At 42.5% G+C, this 23,387-nt stretch overlaps 1 protein-coding gene across 2 annotated transcripts in view; it reads right to left on the bottom strand.

The window, feature by feature from the left end:
* The window catches only part of DIPK2B (divergent protein kinase domain 2B), a 56,624-nt gene that overhangs the window by 16,102 nt on the left and 17,135 nt on the right, over positions 1–23,387 (bottom strand). The window lies entirely within an intron of this gene.

Here is a 23,387-nt window from a genome sequence, read left to right as displayed (position 1 = left end):
GGGAGGGGAACATCACGCACAGGGGCCAGGGGCCTGTCGGGGGTTGGGGGGCTAGGGGAGGGATAGCATTAGGAGAAATACCTAATGTAGGTGACGGGTTGATGGGTGCAGCAAACCAACATGGCACGTGTATACCTATGTAACAAAACTGCCCTTTCTGCATAGGTACCCCAGCACTTAAAGTATAATAATAACAGAAAAAAAAAATTAAAAGTTAGCTGGGTGTAGTGGCACATGCCTGTAGTCCCAGCTACTCAGGAGACTGGGGCAGAAGGGTCACTTGAGCCCAGGAGTTCAAGACTGCAGTGAGCCATGGTCATTCCAATGCTCCTTATTGGTGTCCAAGCTTGCTTTCATACCCAGATTCCAGTAGGGTATTACATTGATTTAATGGGGAGAAAGATGGGGGGAAAAGCCCGTGATTTCAGAATAGCACAGTGTGTCCCAAACTTGGCTGATAATCCTGGCCTTCAGAATGCTATAAACATACAGATTCCTAGGTCCCCACCGAGAAATTCTGGAAAGGTAGTTCTGACGGAGGCTTAGAACTCTGGATTTAGACAGATATCATGGGCTGTTCTTGTTATCAGCCAAGCCTAGGGAACAGAAGGGGAGCAAGGGACATAAGAAACTGAGATGCAATTCAGCATTTCCATCTCAGGAGCTTTGGAAGAAGTCCCTGGGCAGACTTCTTTCTTTAGTTTAGACACAAATAAAAATGACTGTGCATTATTGATGGTAAAGACAGTTGGTAATGGCTTCCCCATCACTCCTCAGATGGCTATCATCTTTCCCCAGAAGGGTTTGGCTGGTAAAAGCCCAAAGTTAACCTTTAAAAAGGGATGTGCACACTGTAATAGGGGTGCTCCAGAAAACCAGACAATCTTCAAAACCACTCGAATGAATCTCTCAGGAGGAAACCATAGCTGCTTGAAGGAGAGATGGGGTTGCTGACTCCTCACATCACATCACATCTCGGAGCCCACTCCAGGGAGGGATTGAGCAGAAAGAAGAATCAGGAGTGCCAGGTGGCAGTTGGAAAGTAATTGACCATCTAAGGGCCATGTACTGACTCCAACTGGCCACTAGCCCCATGCTGCAACTTGGGGTGACAAGAACCAAAGGAGAGCTGGCATCCTAGACACCTCCATTTTTAGACATCCTATACTGGGTCAGTGAAGATACTGTCAAGCTATCCATTGTGTGACAATACATAGCTATTTACCATGCTAAAATAGTCCGTTTTAGCATGGTAAAAAGAACCAAAGACACTGTTGGAGTTCTCTACTGCTGCTTCTCCAGCTCTCTCTTTGGAATTTCGGCACAAACTCGGTTTACAAGCCTCACAGAACACGCATGCAAAAGCCTTGGCCTGGTGAGAGGCACATCCTCTGCATTCAGTACATTAGTAGGTATCGTTGTCACTGCCATGTACTAGACGTGCCTTCCATAAAGAGCCATGGTACTCTCCACGCCCTACGTCCCCTTATAGCTGAAGCTTCCCCTTCCATGGCCACTTGCTTAGGGCAGCGGGGCAAGGCCATCTTTGATGGATAGGGGATACCTGGTGTGAAAGGCCCTACCTAATGAGCTGTTGGTAAAGAGTTAAGCCAATTATTCTGATTCCCTTTTGGGATTTTGATTTGGGACCTATCTGAGAAAGAGAGGATGGGGCAATGCTATGGAAAGAAGCAGAGATGTCATGAGTGAGGGTGATTGGGGGCCCATGAAACAGTGACCGAAGCACCAGATGCATGGTCGCTGGATGCCAGGGCTGCTTCTGGTCTCAAGAGCTTCCGTGCCAAGTTCTGGGCCAGGGATGGCCTTACCGCACACACCTTTTCCAGAGGGTGGGCTCATGGAGTCTTTGCTTTTTGTCTCCAGGAGAGCCAGGCAGCCCACCAACCCGGAGAAATGGGGTTTTACTGAGGCATGAGGGAAGGGCGGCGGGTTAGGTTTGGAAGTCCTGGGCCTACTGAGACTCAATTTCCGCCTCTGTAAGAGGGGGGATGACAGTGTCTTTTCCCAAACCTCATGGGAATGGCATGGAAGCTAATGTGCGTGAACCTTGTTATAGCATTCACCATCCTGTGCCCCTGTATAACCATATTATCCTCAAGCCCATCTTCCATCTTAGTTGTCCAACTTGCTTCTGCCTGACTTCTGGCAGTTTCCAAAAGCAAATGTTTCTCAAAAGACAAAGATTTGCCACTACTGAACATATTCGAATATTTGCTCAGATAGAAACAAGTGTGTGAAAAGAAAGAACATGAACTCCTCTTAGAAAGAAAATCTAAGACCAGAAGTGTGGCTTTTCCAAGATTAAAAGTCAGCCTGTCTCAGTAAGAAGGTTTTCCTTGCCAGCTACATTTGGAAGGCTGAGGGAAATCCTGAACAAATGAATTGTTACTTTGAGTGGACTTATTGTTCTCAAGCTCACCCAGGGAGAAGAAGAGAACGTGCTTATGCTAATAAACCTATGAGTTTCCTTTCTGGTTACACACCTGAACACCTTTCACATGATTTAGTTGTTAAATATGCATGTGAAATGGGACTTAGGTTAATCATGCATCCCAAGTTAATCAATGATTTATAATTAAAACAATGTTGATTCAATAACTGTCTCAGCTGTGGATAATTAAACCAAAAGTTACTGAACATTTCTCCAAGCTGTATTGTATTCAAAATAATGAAAACTCTTTTTTGGTTTGTGTCGTTAAGAGAAACATCTTGGCTGGGTGCAGTGGCTCATGCCTATATTCCCAGCACTTTGGCAGGCCGAATTGGGAGGATCGCATGAGTCCAGGGGTTCCAGACCAGTCTGGGCAACATAGGGAGACCATGTCTCTACAAAGAAATGAAAAATTAGCTGGGCATTGTGGTGCCACACCTGTAGTCCCAGCTACTTGGGAGGCTGAGGTGAGAGGATCGCTTGAGCCTGGGAGGTTGAGGCTGTGCTAAGCTGTGATTATGCCATGCATGGCATTCCATCCTGGGCAACAAAACAAGACTGTCTCAAAAAAAAAAAAAAAAAAAGGGGGAACATCTCACAGTTTTTCCTACTACAGTAGATGAATTTTTTTTTCTTTTACTAAAGGTCTTTCTGATTATTTTTTCCACTGAAACCCAGACACAGCACAAAGCTTTTTGGTGTGTTAACTTTGGATTCTACAAGTGTCTGGCCACCAGAGTGATTCTTTTTTTTTCTTTTTTTTGAGATGGAGTCTCACTCAGTCACCCAGGCTGGAGTGCAGTGGTGTGATCTCGGTTCATTGCAATCTCCGCCTCCTGGGTTCAAGCAATTCCCCTGCCTCAGCTTCCCGAGTAGCTAGGATTACAGGCGTGTGCCACCACACCTGGGTAATTTTTGTATTTTTAGTAGAGTCAGGGTTTTGCCACTTTGGCCAAGCTGGTCTTGAACTCCTGACCTCAGGTGATCCGCCTGCCTTGGCCTCCCAAACTGCTGGGATTGCAGGCGTGAGCCACTGCGCCTGGCCCAGAGTGATTATTTTTGAGAAACCACTTGGATGATTTAAAAAGTTGACACCTCATAACTCTCAGTCGTGTTTATAGGCAAAGCTTACCCTCTTATCTCACTGTCCCAGGTACTGAAGGAGGGATGAAAATCTGTTAAGGAGATAGCTCCTAAATCGTTTCAATGTTGCTTTGAAATCCCTAAGGTATGGCAGGTTTATGATAGGTCGCTTCCTCCTTTTAGGAAGTTTCTCTCTGTTACCGTTGGCCTAGGCTGATCAGTTCAGGGTCCCTGAAACTCAGTCACTAAAGGAAGAAAGTCAGGTGCAAAGGGTAGAAGCAGAGACAGGAATGAGCCAAGAGTGGGTATAGAATTTGGAGTTTTCCTTGGATCATCGAAGAGTGAATAACATATCCAGGAGGGTTGAATAGATGTTAAAACCACATAAAACAGAGTTGGTGGGGTGGGGTCAGGGATATGAAATGTTTCCCTTGCAGCAGAAAGCCTGTCTCATAGGCCTACAGTTTCTATGGAAGACAGGTCTCCTAACTCCAGGTGACATCCTTTCCTTGGGCGGAGCTTCTTTTTGCTTAGATTCTTGGTATTCTGCAGAGGTTCCGGGTTGAGCCCTGATGGAATGTTCTCTCAGGAGCAGAAGGCTTGAGAGAAGTTCTGGTTCATTCCCTGGGGAGGGTTTCCAGGAGAGGAGTCTCATATGTGGCTTTATCCACTCTCCTGTCTCCCAGCACCTCCCGGCATGTCTTCTCTGTGTCTCCCCTCTTCAGGCCAACTGCCTGCATCCCTTCATTCTATCTTGTATTCCCATTGGCCTGCGGAGGGGTCTCTGCTGGATGGATGGACAGCCTTCACCCCAAACTTCAAAGGTGAAAAATTAGATTCAACATCCCCTTTGGGAGGCAGTACGATCAAGTAGTTACGACCATGTCATTGAAAGTCAAGCTGCCTAGGTTCAAATCCAGGCAAGTTCTTTAATTTAGCTGTGCCTCAGTTTCATCATCTATAACTGACAGATAGTAATTAAGGGGACCCACAGGACTCTTGTTCTGAGCCAGGATATTTTTGAGAGCGAATGGGGCTGGTTTTAAGAATTAAATCAGGACAGCAGGCATCCTGTGGGACTGTCTCAGGCAAACCTAAAAAGATGGTTATCCTCATAATTATGGTACCCACCTCATGAGGGCGTTGAGAGGGTCAAGGTTGTGAGAACAGTGTCTGGTACATGAGAAGGGCTCTAGAAGCATTTTCTATTATCATTTGCCCCAAACGCAACACCCTTTTCTAATTTCTCCATTTCTGTAAGTGACCCCACCATTCTCCCAGTCTTCCGGGTTAGAATATCTGAAGCTGTTTTGGATTTCCTTATCTTATTGGCTGATCTCTTGGATCTTTGGCTCCCCATATCAGTTTGCAGTGTCATCATTGTGACCTGTAACGTATGCATTGTTTCATGTTCACTTGTGACCTTAGTCACCTCTCCACCAGCTGGCCCAGCCTGGTTCCTTCCCTTCCTGAGCCCCTGTTCCCTCATCTCTCAGGTGGGGACGATGGTATTTGCCTCCAAGGGCACCCCCATTGCCAGGCTCTGGCATGGTCTCTGGACATCATAGACACTGTTACCTCCTTCCTGAATGCATGATAAACATGTCACTGTGCTTTATAGAGTGTGGAGTGCTTTGTAAACACAAAAGGTACTGTGGAGGGCCAAACAAACAACATCCACACCATGACTATAACTGACACAGGACAGTCTTGAAATGTGGGAAAAATATCTGGGAAACCCTAGTCAGGAAATCATTTCAGGCGGAAGGGTTGGGGAGTGAGTGTTATCAACTTCTCAGCCATTTGAAGAGGCCAAATGGACACAAAGCGTTAATCAGACCGGACATTCAGACAGGAAAACCCAAGGGTCAGAAGTTGGCCTTGGGAGGCCAGGCACGGTGGCTCACGTCTGTAATCCCAGAACTGTGGGAGGCTGAGGCAGGCAGATCACTTGAGGTCAGGAGTTTGAAACCAGCCTGGTCAACATGGCGAAACCCTGTCTCTACTCAAAATATAAAAATCAGCCGGGCGTGATGGCAAGCGCCTGTAATCCTAGCTACTTGGGAGGCTGAGGTAGGAGAATCACTTGAACCTGGGAGGCAGAGGTCGCAGTGAGCCAAGATTGTGCCACTGCGCTCCAGCCTGGGCAACAGAGCAAGACTCAAAAAAAAAAAAAAAAGAAGTTGGCCTTGGGATCCGGAAAGAGGATGCCCCAGCCCATCGCCTCCAGCACTGTGGCCCAGGGACTGGTGGCCAGGCCACTGGCACTCACCCACCGACTCCCGTCTTAGATCAGCACCCACCCACCAGCCTTCTGACTACTCAGAAGCTTGCCTTCGTGCAGAGAGAGGTGCATTCCACTCTATGGGAGGGTGATGCTTTGTAAATACCATTTCAATTGCTGGTTCTGTGACTCGGCCAGTGCGAATTGGCTTCTTTTAGGGTGTGCTGGTAAGACCACCAAATGTGAGCTCCAAAAGAGCGGGGACTTTGTCTTGCTCACCTCTGTGTCCCTAGCACCTTGTAGAAAATTCATACTCAATACAGTGTGGTTAAATCAGAGGAGGAATTATTGAAACCCCAACTCTGGACTGTGGTGAATTTACCAGGGTAAATGCCAGCCTGAGACACCCTTTGGGAGCCAACAGAAAGGGTGGCTTTTCTGGTGACACGCCCATGTGTTACTGCATAGTACAACCTTTGAAATGATGACAGTTGAAAACCAGTTGCTAACATTATTGCATGCTTGCCTGCTCTGTTTCAGGCCCAGTGCTCTGTGCCTTGCATGTGGTGTCTTGCTTAGTTCTCACACTTCCATGAGTGCAGGCGCTGTGCTCGCCTGCAGTGAGAATTCTGTGTGCCTGGAAGTTGAGCAACACATCCAAGTCTTTGTTCATAGGGGTGAAGCCAGGATTTGAACGCAGGTCTGCCTGAGTCCCGGCCCAGGCCATACTGTCTTCTGGGGCGTTGAACCTGCAGCCTCCTTGTTGGGTCTTCTCTCTCTGGCACTGCCAGGTGGTCTGTGCCTCAAGCGCAGGAAGTGGATCTCATGTGCTCTCATCTTTCCAGGAACCCTGGACGTCATCTGGCTTATGGCAGGTGTCATGAGTCTTGGATGTGCCCTCCCTTTCCCTGTTTCTCTGGTAGCCTGTGTGAGCATGACCCTGCCCTACTTTTGCCATGAAGATTCAACACCATTTCCCTGACCCCACTCTGAACCCTTGCCGGTCCCTGTATACCATGTTTAGACCCATTTCTGAAAAGATCCACCGTCTTCAAGTCATTTTTCTTTAGAAATGCAAATCCTCAGACCTTGCCCCAGACCTGCTGAATTAGAACCTCTAGGGCTAGTGTGCCAATAAGCCTTACTGGGGATTCTGGTGCCTGCTCAAGTTTGAGAACCACTGTCCTATAGAATGAAGTTTAGCTCCCCACCCCCAGCCCTCGCCCTACCCACTGCTCTCTGACACTCTAATGGAGGGCCATGACACTTGCTCTACTTCCCACAGTCACGCCTTATTCTCACTTCCACGTCTTTGCCCTGCCTGTGGAAGATCCGTCATTGACATTTCCCTGTCCCATCCTTCCTCTCCCAGTTTAGGCCACACCCACTCCAGGCAGCTTTCCTGGCCCTTCCAGCTCTCATTTTCTTCCTTCTTTTGCATTCTGTGCTACACAGGCCTTGTGCTATGCACACCGGGTCTCTCCTTAGCTGTTCAGTGCACAGGAACTTTGAATAATCATGCCTTGGTAATCATACCTCCGCCTCAGCAAATAGTGGTGGGTGGGTACCTAAGAGATCCTTAATAAGCAAATCTTGTCCATACACTGATTGGTGTGCTGCAGCAGACTTACTTGGGGTGTGTATGTACCCCAACCCACAATTCCTGAGAGGCCGACTTAGGCAGTTGGTGGTCAGTCCAGGAACAGTACATGAGGTAATGTTGGAGGAGCAGGGAGCATGATTAACAGAGAGATCCAGTCTGCTGAGAGATAATAGAGCAGACACCCAGAAGGGAGCAGAGATGAGAAGCAAGGCAGGACTGGAGCCAAATAGGAACTTACAATTTCTTTCTTACCAGGAGGGCTGGATGGACGTACTTCTGGCACAATAAACCCCTTTTTCACTTTAATTTCTGAGGAGGTTTCTGATCCTTGCAACTACTGCTCCCTGATTAAGATACAAGCAAATGGTTGCTTTGGAGGACTTGTGTTGTCTTCGTTAAGTGAGTGACCATCTTACTTCCCTTGCCTACCTGTGCCCCTTGCTGTCAAACCTTGGGCAGCCAGAGGCTCACTTAGTAGTAATTATGGCCTCCTCTTCCATTGGGTAGCCCACACCTTGGATGACCCCTCTGGTGGAGGTGGTAGCTAACTTTCCCTTCCTATTAAAGACTCTTTCTTTCCTCTCACCTCCCACTTTGTCCACCATCTTCCTCCATTCCAGGGCCCCTGGAACCTTGTCACTGAAGCATTTGTGGGTTGCTCAAAGATTTTCACTGTGGCAGATGAAATAATCATTCTGGCAGGCAATTCAGCTAATAGTCGGGGCGAGCAGGGCAGCTGATGCAGAGTAAAACACATTATTTCATGGTCTGTCATTTCGATTCAGGTGTGCTAAAGCTCGTCATAATTCTCCACCGGGCCATTTCTTTTTATATGGGCTGTTGGTTTCCTTTTTTCTTCTTCTTTATTAAATCAAAAGACAGGAAACCAAGTGCTTTTGACAACTCATTCGTGCATCCAAGCTTGCAGAAATATCCGAAGGAGCTCAGTGGCTTCTGCTGTGCAAAGCTCCTGTTGGCCCAGGAGGCTCAGACAGAATTCTTATTGTCAGGAAAACCCTCACACTTGCCTGAGAGCAGACGCTGCCAGGCTTCTAGTTCCCCCTAGCCCTTCTGTTGAGATTGCATCACCTGTATGAGTCAGGGTTCAATCAGAGGCAGAAGCACCAGGAGATTGTTTCCGTTTTATAGGGTTTTGACTTTATACAGTCGTGGGAGCTGGCTAAGCAGTCTCTGTAGGGCTGCTGTCCTCCCACCTGATGTTGGGGCTTGAAGTCCACCGGGCAGACAGCTGGGAAGGGAAGATAGATGCAAAGTGGGGGAAAGACCAAGGGCAAGATTGAACCCATAAGCGCAAGCTGGAGCCCACGAGGACTGACTGAAACCACGTCAGTTCTTGTTGCCTTGACCTTGGTGGTGTGGTGGCCTGCAGAGGCTGGAGTCCTGTAGTATGGAGCTAAACCTGGCTCAGGAGACGTTGAAACTAAAGAAGTGGATGGGAAAAGGTAGAGCAGCTGCAGGCCTGGCCATGCTTTACACCAGCAAGGTGAGCCAGCAGGTAATGGACAATGTGTGTGAATTACCAAAGAACCGCCTTTTCACTTCCACCCTCCAAGACTCTCCACAGAATCTATCTGTGGCCCACCCTAATTCGAAGCATATAGGGAAGGGAATTCTGGGAAGCGTAGTTCAACCTGGCCAAGTTGACACATTACAAAGCCGTCACATCACCTTTGGCTTTCTTTGCATATCCCATGGTGACTTTTTCTTCAACTAGACTAAGCTAGCTCACTGGAGCCTAACTGCCCTGAGTCTATATTTGGGGCATGGAGGTTTACTGTCCTGAGAAAAGGCTGGATAGAGGAGCAGGCTTGGGTAGGCAGCTTCTGGGCCAGGTTTTGGGTGAGGAGCTCTCCAGCAGATGGACACAGTGCAGACAGAGCTCATGGAGGAGCCGGTGATGCATTCTTTGGGTACCCGAGAGAAGCTCCTGGTACACTGAACATCCTCTTTCTTTTTCTTTCTTTCTTTCTTTTTTCTTTCTTTCTTCTTTCTTTCTTCTTTCTTTCTTTCTTTCTCTTTCTTTCTTTTTCTTTTTCTTTCTTTTTCCTTCCTTCCTTCCTTCTTCTTTCTTCTTTCTTTCTTTCTTTCTTTTTCTCTTTCTTTCTTTTTTTTTCACTGGAGGGGAGACAGGGTCTCATCATCTTGTCACATGGGCAGGAGTGCAGTGGTGTGGGCTCAAATAATCCTCTCCCTCAGCCTTCTCTAAGTAGCTGGGACTACAGGCATACACTACCACACCCAGCTAAATTTTTGAATTTTTGTGGAGACAGGGTCTTGCTATGTTGCCCAGGCTGGTCTCGAACTCCTGAGCTCAAGCGATCCTCCCGCCTTGGCCTCCCAAAGTGCTGGGATAACAGGTGTGAGCCACTGTGCCGGGCCCGAACCTCCTTTCTATCTCCCATCCCAACCCCTATTTCCCCCTCTTCATTCTTCTGCACCCTGGGTGCCTTCACGAGGTACTGTCTACCAGGTCCTTTCTGTGGTAGAAGGAAGGGTCTGGGGAGAAAGAAAAGCAGGCAACTTCCTAGAAGCTGGGTGTGAGAAAGTAGCCACAGAGGCCTTAGAGGGAGAGGCCGCAAAGCCCGAAAGGGCCTGAGCTGAGAAGGAGGTGCCGGCAGTTCCAACCTGTGTCTGTCACTAGGCTCAATGGTCCTTCGGGACTGCATTGCAGGGAGACACAAAAAGCATTTGGGGACTCTTCCCTCAAACCAAATATACTGCTGTAACCATGCATGTGTGTTAGGAAACTTGTAACAGCTCCTGTCTGAGGTTGTTGTAAGTGATTTATTCAACAAAAGTTTATCAGTGCTCTACTTTGTATAAGGTGTTGGGCCTTATATAAAGTAGGACCTACTGAGGTCACAAAGATAAATAAGAGAAGGCCCCTACACCAAAGAAACTGGTACCCTCGTGGGGCAGAGTGACATATATACCACAAAGTTCAATACGGGGCAGAATATGACAAATGCTATAAGAGATGTAAACAAGGTGCTATGGGAATACAGAAGAGAAAGCAGTAGGGAAATCCAGGTAGGCTTCACAGAAGAGGTGGTATGAGCATGGCCCTGAAGAATGAGTAGGATTTTGGCAGGTGGAGATCTAATATCAATGCACTTTAACCGAAGGATCAGAATTGAGCAAAGGCAAGGAGCAGAGTTAAAGGCCATGTCTGGTCTATGGGATACAGACATGGGTTCATCAGGGGAGAAGATTGGAAAAGTAGGTTGGAAGAAAACTGTGGGGCTCTTGAGCACCACATGTAGGAATTTAGATTTTATTCTATAGATAATGCGCATAATGTAGGCAAAGATGATTGTTCATGAAGATGCCATGGGTATCCCCCCAAAAAACTCTTTGGAGGAAGTTAAATTCAGTATGGCAATATGTATTCAAAGGTGTAAAAACATTTATACCCCTTAACCCAGTGGTTCCACTACAGGGAAGTAGGGAAGCCACAGAGTATAGTATTTAAGGGTGTGACTTCTGCAGTCAGGAGATAGGCCTGTTGTTCAAATCTCAATTCCAAAATTTACTAGCTGGGTAACCTTGGGCAACGTATATAAATCTCTCTAAGCCTCAGATTCCCCATCTGTAAAATGGGAACAAGAATATCTTAGAGAGTTTGAAGATTAACTGTGACAAATGTATGTGAAGCACGCCTGGTCCATAGAAAGTAGCAGGTATGTGGTAGTTTTTAAAAGGAAATTTGTCTCAAAGACTTAACATGAAATTCAGACAAAGACTCTGCAAAAAGATGTTCATCAAAGCATTATTTATGATAATAAAAATAAAAAATGTAAACAGTCAACAATAGTGAATAAAACTATGGTCCATACACATGAGGAAATGATGTATGTGAAGAGTTTTAATGATATGGAGGCTATTATGAGATATAATATTAAGCCATAGAAGAATATGCAATATTACATATACAATTTACTTGTAACCATGTTAAATATGACTAGAAAAAAGACTAGAAGAAAAAACACCAATGTGTTAACAGTGGTTGCCTCTGTGGCAACCCAGTGGTGAGTTATACGTGATTTTCCCCCCCTATTTTTTGTGTTTAAATATATATATATGTATATATGTGTTTAAATATATACATATACATTTAAATATATATACACACACATACGTGTATATGTGTACATATATGTGTATATATATACACATATATACACACTTATATGTATGTATACTTTATACATTTTTACAATGAGTCTATATCACTTTAATAATAACAAATAAAAGTAAAAAATTGAAGACAAGAAAGTTTTTGAACTGGAAAGGGAAACGATCATTTTTTTGGGAGGGTAGCAGGTGGCCAGGTTAAGCATGCATTTGAGAAAGGAAAGGTGAGAATCAAGGAGCTGGGTCACATTGCTCTTTGAAGCAGGCCTGAAGTGGTGCTTTTCCACCTCACAATGAATGGGGTGATTCTGAGGGTGCTGTAGGGGAGGAGCACTTTGTTGGAAGAATTCTCTTTACATAGCCAGGAGGTCTATGCAGAAGGAAGGGGGTCTGTAATGGGGACCTCTTGCAGGAAAACATGCTTAGACAACCTGATGGCCCCCTGAGCTGTGAGAGATTGAAGTATTAAGGTAAAACAGACAACCAAAAGGTAGGGGCATAAATTTTTCACCACTGGGCTATGGACAGGACCTCAGGGAGGCCAGAGAGATCAGATGGATCCAAGAACGATGAACGTCAAGAATGAAGTGAGCCTCATGAGTTTCCACACATTACTGCAGCCCTCGTGGCCATATAGAGAATTCTTTAGATCCAGAACACTGAGGAAAGGACTATAGTTTTAGGATGAAAAGAAAGCATCAATCTCAATATGCTATAAGGTAGTTATATTTGTTGGTTAATTAAAGAGTCATTTATATTCTAGAGTCCCTTCCCCAACCCTGGCATACATAGTGTCCACTGTCTTGTCCCTAGAATTGGCAAGTGCCACAGGTAAATGACTACCTGCTGAATCTAAAAACATGATGGTATGAAGAAAGTCTCCACCATAGTTAGCACATGTTGGGGCTCTAGATGCAAGGTAAGCCTTCCGAGAAGGTTCTTGGTGGGGAGACAGTTTTGATCCTAGAGAAACAATTTTGGAAGGGAAATCGGTATTTGCCCCTTGCCTTTCCTTTTGGTGTCTTACCTTGCCTTTGAAGCACAATCCTCAGAAGCACTTGGGTCAGCTTACTAGACAACCCTCTGGAGAAATCACCCTTTGTCCTCCTGAGCAAGAGGCTCCCCATCAACTTCATCTCCTGCCCTTGGTCAAAATACCTCAGTTGTCTCTTCTCCAAGATAACTATGGAGAGATCAATCTCTGAAGAATGCTAATGGATCATTGTGCCACCATCCCTTCTTGCCCAAATTGGGTAGACATTTCTGGTATCAAGAGTCATATTCCACGGAGTATGAACTGTGGGACTGATATGGTTTGGATATCTGTCCCTCCAAATCTCATGTTGAAATGTGATCCCTGCCAGGTGCAGTAATCCCAGCATTTTGGGAGGCCAAGGTGGGAGGATTGCTTGATCTCAGGAGTTCGAGATGAGCCTGGGCAACATGGCGAGACCCTGTCTCTACAAAAATTACAAAAGTTAGCCAGGCACGGTGGTGCACACCTGTAGTCCAAGCTGCTTGGGAGGCTGAGGCACTGAGATGGGAGTATCTCTTGAGTCTAGGAGGTCGAGGCTGCAGTGAGCTGTGATTGTGCCACTGCACTTCATCCTGGGTGACAGAGCAAGACTCGGGCTCAAAAAAAAAAAAATAGGAAAAAAGAAAAGAAATGTGGTTTCCTCTGTTGGAGGTGGGGCCTCGTGGGAGGTGTTTGGGTCATGGAGGTGGATCCCTCGTGAATAGATTAATGCTCTCCCTCAGCGGTGAGTGAATGCTCACTCTATTAGTTCCCACGAGAGCTGGTTATTAAAATGAGCCTGCTGCCTCCTCCCTCCCTCTCTCTTGCTCCCTCTCTCACCATGTGATCCCTGCTACTGCTTCCCCTTCCACCATGAGTGGAAGCTTCCTGAGGCCCCACCAGAAGCAGATGCTGGCACCAAGCTTCTTGTACAGCTTGCAGAACTGTAAACCAAAATAAACCTCTTTTCTTTATAAAGTACCCAGCCTCAGGTATTCCTTTGTAGCAATGCAAGATGGACTAATACAGGGGTTTTCTGCTTGTTAATGCCTAAGATAAGCCAGTAAAAATTCTCACTTGGGGAAAGAACAAAAATTTCAGGGACTCTAAAATCAGAAGGTTTCCAGTGAAACTGTATAGAGTTGGCTCTATCAGGAGTTAGAACAGGTATAGATCAAGGGTCACCTTTAAGTTATGAATAGTGAATAGTGAATGATGTCATATCCATTCATTTATTCTTTTCTTTATTTCCCAAACATTTATGAAGTGTTTACTTTATGTCAGACATGTGTGAGAAAAGACACTGATAAAAGATCCAATCCCTGCCCTCAAGGAGCTGCCTATATGATTGGAGAGGAAAAACAGAAAGAAATCCACCATGTACTCTATATAAAGTGCTTTTCTCATCTGCTGTGTGTGATTTAAGTCAGATTCTCCTCTGGATCCCATGCCCAGCTGGGTCCTGGCCAAAGCAAGGAAGGCCTCAGTTCCCTTGGTATGTGCTGGGCTGAAAAACCACAGGAGTTCCTCACACTTTCTTCAGCCTTGAAATAGTATCCAAAATGCCAAAGTGTTTTAGAATAAAGCCGGATTCTGAAAATTAAGAAAGATGGCTTTAATAGCTATATTTAGGATTTTGATATATGCATGCAGTAGCATTTTTTTCTTCTTTCTTTCCTAGAGAGTAGATAATTCTGGGATTTTTGGTTCTGGCCATGACAGAATATACCTGGTATCAGACTTACCCTTCTGCTGTAAATAGCTCTAAAATCTGGGCAAAATATAAAACAACTCTTTGCAGGTATTGAACCATAACCAATATAGCACAATGATCCTTGTGAGAAAAGATACACACGAGGTAAGCCCCATATTCACACTATCTTTTTCCCTGAGAGCATTTTCCAAGCTGCAGTGCAGGTTTGTGCTAGGTAAAGGAACAGAGATCAGCATTTGGGGCTGCCAAAATGGCTGGGATTTGGGAGACATAGTCCTGTAAAGGGGAAATTCACAGAGAAGGAGCCCCCATAACTTTGTAAAAATTTCCCTCAGGTCCTTGACCAGCTCCTAAGCAGCATGTGAGTAGGGTAGGCCTCTAGAGACCTATCAGAGAACCACATTAAAAGAATGTATTGCTAAGCAGAGATTTCAGAGGCTGCATGGTGCTGGAGAGATGAAGGTTGAAGTTTGGCTAGACATCTTAGTGAATATCCTGGGCTTTCAATTGGACCTCAGAAAGTCCACATTCTAGTAGTAAGGATCATGCTTTATCAGCAGGGACCATGTCTTAGGAGTAAGGGCGAGACCAAGAAAACTACACAAACAAAGTCTAAAAGCCATTCTCAACAGAATTAAGGCAGTGGCTCTCAACTGGAAGAAATTTTTCTCCCCAGGGGATATTTTTGACAACACCTGGAAACATTTTTGGTTGTCACAACTGGGGGGTTGTGGGTAGAGGCCAGGGATGCTGCTAAACATTCTACAAGGTATAAGCCAGCCTCCTTCCCCCAACAAAGAATGATCCAGCTCAAAATGTCAATAGTCTTGAGATTGCAAAATCCAGGCTTTAAGTGATTTGAGAGCAATTTAGTTGGCTACTAGAACAAAACTCAACAATTTTTACAGGAAGATGACATAATTCAGAAACTTTATAAAGCATTACAGTTAAAATTTGGCATACAGTAAAAAATTACCCCATTAAAAATTACCCCCAAAGTGTGAAGAAGCAAAAAAAAAGAAAACTATCAACACAAACAGAAGCGGAACCAGAGATAATCCAGATATTATAGTAGAAACAAGGAATTAAAAGTAAGTCTCGTTAAGATTTTAAGAAAATAGAGGAAAAGAGACAAAACAAATGAAAAAGGGAGAATTTCAAGAGAGTTGGAATCTATAAAAAATTAAATAGACATTCTAGAAATGCAAAATGCAATATCTGAAATTAAGAACTTCTTTACTGGGTTTAACAGAAAACTGGGCACAGCAGAACATATTAGTGAGCTAAAACAAGGCAAAACAAAATAAATCCAACAACAGAGAATGTCCAAACTAAGAATATAGAGAAAAAAATAATTGAAAAAATACTAGAATTCAAGGTTGGTTTAATATTTGGAAATAAATCAATGTAATTTACCACATTAATAGAATAAAAGAGAGAAAATACATGATCATCTTAATAGATGCAGAAAAAGCATTTTATAAAATTTATGAAAAAAATTCTCAATAAACTAGAGTAGAAGGAAACATCTTTAATCATACTGAGGGTATATTAAAAAACTTGTAGCTAACATTCCTGTGATACCTGGGAATTTAATCACAGTGCTTGTTCATTGCCCAGAAAGAGTGTGTGAGCAAGTCCCCACACAGCTCATCTTTTTCCTTTAAATGATGGAATAACTCAGTGTTGGAACCACTGAAACATCACCTCATCAGCATTTGCGTTAAGGGGGTTGTTTTGAATGGGACAAAGAATAACCTATCAATTTCCAGGTCTTCATCATATTATAGGATTATTTAAAAAGGGGGGAACAATAAAACATTTGGTTTGTCTGCTAAAATAAATACCTAATTATAATTCATAGATCTCATTAATGAAAAGGATTCTGGAAAAGGCTCACCCAGCCTTGAAGCAGATAAGTTGAGAATAAAAGATGAAGGCAAAAGAGGACTAGGGGAATACTAGACATGAGATGGGTCACCAGTGGATTCTTTCTTGATGAGTCTCAAATACAGAATTCTTTTTCTCTAAAGTTTGGAACAAAATGATTATGCTACTATCACCACTGTTATTTATCAATGTATTGGAAGCCCTAGCCAGTACAATAAGGCAAGAAATAGAACATATCTTAACATGAGAAAAAAAGAAAACTACAATTATTTGAAGATGGAATGATTTAGTGGTATACAAGGAAAAACTCAAAAAAATCTATAGCAAGCTATTAGAAATAATAGGTAAATTTAACAAGATTGTTGGACATAGGATAAATACACAAAAATCATTTGTACAGTAGTTCCCTCTTATCCATGGGGCATACATTGCAAGACCTCCAGTGGATGCCTGAAGCCACAGATAAGTACCAGGCCCTATATATACTATGTTTTTTTTTCCTATTCATACATACCTATGATAAAGTTTAATTTAAAAATTAAGCACAGTAGGAGATTAACAATAGTAACTAATAATAAAACAAAGCAATTATAACAATATACTGTAATAAAAGTTATGTGAATGTGGTCTCTTTCTCTCAAAATGTCTTGTTGTAGTATACTCACCTATTTTCAGACTACAGTTGACCATGGGTGACTGAAACTGTGTAAAGCAAAACCAGGGATAAAGGAGGGACTACTATATTTCTATATATTAGCAACAGAGACTAGGAGAACAAAATTTGAAGCCATGCAAATTATAGTAACAGCAAAAATATCAAATATCCAGTGTACCTAACAATATCATTTACAGGAACATCAAAAAACATCAAATGTCCAAGATAGCTAGCAAAACGTGTGCAAAATAGCTATGCTGAAAACCATGAAACAGTGAGATAAATTACAGAAGACCTAAGGAAATAAAGACCTAGTCCATGTTCATGGATGGGGAGTCTCAATGTTAAGGTGTCACTTTTCTTCAAATTGCTCTATATATTTAATGAATCAAAATTACAGCAGGTTTTGTGGAAACTGACAAAATGGTACTAAAATTTATTTGGAATGCTAGAATTCTAATGCAATATTGAAGAAGGATAAATCTGAGAGGTGTACACTACAGGATGTCAAGGCTTACTATACATCTACAGTAATTAATACAGTTTCATATTGGCACAAAGCTAGATAATACACCAATGGAATACAACAGAGATTCCAGAAACAGATTCACTCATATAGAGTCATCTGATTTCTCACAAACACTCTACTGAAATTCATTGAGGAAAGAATGGTTTTTCTAAAATATGATGCTTGGTCAATTGGATATTCATATGGGGAAAATACCCTTAACCTCCACTGTATATCACTCATATAAAATAATTTGGGACGTATTATAGACCTCTATATGAGAGATAAAATATTAAAGCTTCTAGAAGCAAACGAGAGAATATCTTCATGACCATAGGATAAACAGAACATTAAAAGCGCTAACCATAAAATAAAATATTTAAAAACTGGGCTTCATTAAAATTAAGAATTCCAATTCATCAAAAGAAACAATTATGGCAGCCTGGACAATACAGTGAGACCCTGTCTCTACAAAAAAATAAAAGTAGCTGAGCACGGTGTACACCTGTAGTCCCAGCTACTTGGGAGGCTGAAGGCAGGAGGAATGCTTGACCCCAGGAGTCTGAGGTTATAGTGAGCTATGATCATGCCACTGCACTCCAGCCTGGTGACAGAGACACCCTGTCTCAAAAAATAAAAAATAAAAAATACCATTAAGAGGGTGAAAAGGCAAGCCTTAGCCTGGATGAAGATATTTGTAATACACAGCTCACAAAGAGCTTGTATCCAGAATATAAATATAACTTGTATAACTTGTACTAATTAATAAGAAAGATAATCCAGTAAAAATGGACAAACTAAACCCAGTACTTTACCAAAGATGAGATAAAAAAAGCCAGTAAATATATGAAAAAGGATTCTATATCATTAGTTATTAGAAAAATGCAAATTCAAACCATACAGTGATATACTGCCAAACTCCCACCAAAATAACTAAAATTAAAAACTAACAATAGTAAGTGTTGATGAAGATATGAAACAATGGAACTCTTTCTCCCATTGCTAATAGGGGGAAATCAGCACAAATACTTTGGAAAACTACTTAGCAGAATCAACTAAATCTTTCCGTATGTACATGCTATGACTCAACAATTCCACTTTTGTGTGCTTATGTTCACCAATAGATATGTAAAATAATGTCTGTAGCAACTTTAATTCACAATAGTGCAAACTAAATACAGCCCAAATGTTCATCAACAGCAGAATGCATACAGTGTGAAACCATCACAGAGTGGTGTTGTTTCACACATTGCAGTGAAAAAGAACACCAACCACGGATTCACGCAACAACATGGATAAATAGCATGATGTGTTGTGTACATATTGTACGATTCCATTTAAATGAAGTTCAAAAACAGGTAAAGCTAATCCATGGTGAGTTAGTTCAGAATAGCGGCTACCTTTGGGAAGGGGCAGGGTAACCAACTGTTCAGGTTGTCCTGCAACTGAGAGGTTTCAGTGTGAAAGCCGGGATAGTCCCAAGCAAATTGGGATGGTTGGTCACCCTAGAATGTGGTCTTTTTTGGGAAGGCACATGAAGGAGCCTTTTGAGGGGCCGGAAATGTTCAGTATCTTGATATGGATGGTGGCCACGAGTAAATACGCGAGTGAAAATTTATCCAGCTATGCACTTAAGATATATGTGTTTATGTATGCAGTTTATACTTTAATTGAAAATCTTTTAAAATAGCTATATGTTACAAAGCACAGAGTACGAAGAAAGCAAAGACAATAGGGTCATTAAGAGAATTTTGGTGGATAACAAAATGAAGGCCCGATTTTCATTTCTAATGTTTGCTTGTTTTCTCTTTCAGGTGTTGGGACTTTGATGGGAAAAAGGTGAAGCAAAATGTGGTAAACAGGAATGAAAAGCCAGAATGAATAAAGGAAGCCTTCATTGTTCTGAGTGAGTTTCCCAGCCTGAGAGATTCACAGAGACCTGGCAAATGATATTGCTGAACCATGGGCAGTGAATGCAGAGAACAGAAAAGGCATGAAAATCCATTTCTGATATTCAAAAGGAGCAAGAGGGTAGATTTCACAAATTGGTGATTAGTGGGCTGATCCTGGATCACAGGAAATATTCTAAAACAGGTTATTCATAGGATAATTTGTGAGCCTCCAGATGGGGAAATGATGATCTTAAGGTGTCACTGAGGATTCTTTTAATCAAATCATTCCAGACTAACAACTTTTTTTTTCTTTGACCTGGTAATGTGATTTTTAATGAGAGAAATGCAGTAGACAGAATATATGAACTTTAGTGAAGCATTCAACAGTGATTCTCATGAGACCCCTATAAAAGGGGAAACAAGATTTGGGCTGCATAGAAAAATTAAGATGATTAGTAATTGGTTAACTGAGTTTACCTAACAACTAACGGATTAACCCTTATAGGGAAAGAAAGCTTTTTATTTGGTCCTGTTCTGTTTAACATTTTTATAGAGGACTAAGACATAGATAAAAATTGTGTTCATCAAAACTGAGAATAATATGTACTTGGGGTGATATTGGGTATGATAAGTATCAGAATCAAGTTGACAGGCTAGAATAATGGATTTAATATAAGAAGATCATATATAACAGGATAAACAAAAGGTTCTGTCCTTGTAAACTAAAATCTAGCTACAGAAGGGGTTTCAGTTGACATAACATTTAAGAAGCTTCAATATGAGAGGAATGCTGAGATGAAAAAGAGAACTGGGGACGTTTACAATGGGGAAGCCAGGATTTAGGAGCTGCGTGTATGGCAGGGCCTATGTCACGTATAATCTGTATGACTCCAAGGCGTAGAAATAACTTACACAAGTGAGAGCTACAAGAAGACAGATTTGAGATCAACTTTCCAAGTATCTGTTCTGTCCAAAGAAGGCATAAGCTTAAGGTAGTGAGTTTCCTGTCACTGTATGATACGATAGATGACCCTTTGCCTTACAGAAAGGATGCAGATATGTTAGAGTTCAAATTGCTGAGCTTTCAAATTTATTTCAACCCCAAGAATCTATGACATATGTGTAATTCAGTGAGTAGAAATAGACTTTGATCTTTAACAAATTGATATATTGCTCTGTAGTTTGCTCTCATATATAAACCAGGAATAAATATATTTATTCCCTGCCTAACCCACACAAAAGGTTTACAAATTGTGCCTTCCATAGGCCTCTTGATAATCCTAAGACAGAAGCGCTAACACAATTGTAAAAATTATTACTGCCATAAGTGGCCTTGAGTTAGGAACAAATTAATACGCATTTTTAATATCTTTTTGTATTATTTCTCCACATTAATGACCGAACTTGTGTTGACAGCAGCCTAACAGAACCCTGGGTTGATTTTCAATTTTCCTCTGAGCAGTGATTTGGCAAAGACTAAATCATAGATTGGGGAAATACAGCGTTTTCATCATTGTTATTATCCTGATATTATTACAATTTCAATTATTTGCTCTGTGGCTCAAAAGATAATGTTTTTACATTTCTGGTTTGGTAGGTTTTTTTTCCTATTATAGTTAATGTCTGATGTGATTCCATTTTGATTAGATAAAGTGATCTTTAATATTTCTACTTTAAAAAATGTATTGAGGGGTTTGTGGCTTAATAAACAGAACACAATCACGATATCACAATCAATAGATACAGTGATTATGTTCTGTTTATTAGGCCACAAATATTATGTTAGAACACAATCATTATATTAATTGATGTCTTCCAAGTGACTTTCTTTACAGGTATATACTATATATTATATAGTTTAACCTTTGCTTACTTTATAGCATGTGGACATGCATAGAGGGACAGCCAATCCAGAGGTCTCTGGGCCAAGTCACACTTAACGGTAAAAGCATTTTTTTCTGAGTACATCAGAATAGGGGTAATGAGATATCAAAGGAAGAATTGTATAGAACAAAGGATGCCTTGATTTTTTAAAAAAGGGGCTTGATTGGTAACATCTAAGTTTAGGGAAAGCTTAAAGCCCTGTAAAAGCAAAGCTTGCTTTGTATCATCTGTTCTGATGATTATTCAGGCTTCGGTTACGTTTTGGCTGGGGGCTGCCTGTATTCTGTATTTGAGCATCATCTGGAAGGAGCCACTGCTGACTTGTCTCATGTCTATCTTTCCCCTAGTCTTCTCTTGACTCCTTTTTCTTTCTCAACTTGTCTGTGTCAGGACTGGGGAAGCCTTTCACTGTCTCATTTTCTTTCTTTTCTTTTCTTTTCTTTTTTTTTTGAGATGGAGTCTCGCTCTGTTGCCCAGGCTGGAGTGCAGTGGTGCAGTCTCAGCTCACTGCAACCTCCCCCTCCTGGGTTCACGCCATTCTCCTGCCTCAGCCTCCCGAGTAGCTGAGACTACAGGTGCCTGCCGCCACGCCTGGCTAATTTTTTGTATTTTTAGTAGAGACGGGGTTTCACCATGTTAGCCAAGATGGTCTCGATCTCCTGACCTAGTGATCCGCCCGCCTTGGCCTCCTAAGTGCTGGGATTACAAGCGTGAGCCACTGCGCCTGGCCGACTGTCTCATTTTCATTCGTGAGCTCCATCAAGAATAATTTAGGGGTAATTTGAGTGGGCACACTGGGTGCCCACACTATGAGACTGTGACACAGTGGAATTTGGAAATGAGCAGGTTAGTTTCTGACCCATTCCAAATAACCTCTTTGCCACAAATGTTGAGATAGCAAAGTCTTCATGGTTGTAATCTTAAATAAATTAGATGATTCAAAATCTTAGTTGTTTCAACTCTGAACATTTCCAATTCTATGACTGGAAGGAGAAAATGGGCGGAGAGGGGACTTATCTATTCGATAATATCTCTCCAATTGGTTCCCCAAACTCCCATGGGCAACAAACACAGCACTCTGAATACCTCCCAAGGGTCACAGGAACGGGGTCTCATGATTTCATAGTGTTGATGTACCTCTAAAGGGGCTCTGTTCCTCCAAGACAATTCAGCCAGAGGATGTGCGCTGATATCCAGGGAATATTACCCTGTGTGATACTGCGGAGACATTCTTAGTTGCTTAAATTTCCTTTTCCACTAATAGTCATTTCATCTTTGACTCCAATTTTAGATGTGTGTGAAAATAATGCAGCCACCAGTCAGCCTATTTTTCCTTTTTCAGCACCAATATAGTCATGTTCTTTTTTAAAACAAACAAACAAACAAACAAATGGAACTTTTTTGAAGCATCCTTGACCTAGTAGCCTGTGAGGCATTAAAATATTTACAGTCTGAAAACCAGCTGTGAATCCAATATAAAATTTTCATCTTCATAAAAACACTTTATCACAGGGTGTCTTGTATCAGAACAAATCGAATACGGTCTGTCTCCCTCACTGGGGTGTCATGTCCCAGAGTGCAAGGACCTTGTCTTGATACCCTTATGCCCTCCTAGCGCCTAGCACAGGTCCTGTAACCATCCCTTACATATTTTTGAGTTACATTTAAACAAAAGTGAATTTCACTTGTTTATTAGTTCATTGCAACCCACATTTAGATTATATAATGAACATGCATTTTGGTTAATTTGCTGATTTCCCTTATTCTATGCATTAAAAAAATAATGGAGACATAGGAAGTAAAATAGCCAACCATCCTCGTTCAAACAAAGCTGACTGAACACTCTGTACTGCCATCTAGTGGGGGAAAAGGCTCTGCGGCCATCTAGTGTATTCCCGTTTGGAGGAATACACTGTTTAGAACAATGTCAGATCGGATCGTAGTTGAGGGGATGGGAGCGGGACACAGTGGAGGATATGTGTTTTCCCCTGATTAGCCTCGAGCTGCCTAGGGTGGTTGCCTCTTTGCCCTTGGCATAAAAGCAGAGGAAGCCTTCTTTGTGGTTTTGTGAACAAGCACCCTATGATAAACTCTGAGCGGTGTTCTTGGCTCTGGTTCTGTTTGTGGGCTAGTAATTTAGGCTGTGGGATATTCCCATCAGAACAATGCAGCTTTTAGAGAAGAAAAGTCACGATGTTATTAGCATAAGTGCTACACATGCGCGATCGCGCGAGCGCGCGCGCGCGCGCGCACACACACACACACACACACACACTGCATCGTTTCACTTTCTTCCTAATTCTTGGTCCTGT

The sequence above is a fragment of the Nomascus leucogenys genome, chromosome X, assembly GCF_006542625.1.
Source record: "Nomascus leucogenys isolate Asia chromosome X, Asia_NLE_v1, whole genome shotgun sequence".
In the NCBI taxonomy this organism is placed as follows: Eukaryota; Metazoa; Chordata; class Mammalia; order Primates; family Hylobatidae; genus Nomascus; species Nomascus leucogenys.
Note: the sequence above shows the minus strand (reverse complement) of the source record. Positions and strands in the feature narration are given on the sequence as shown.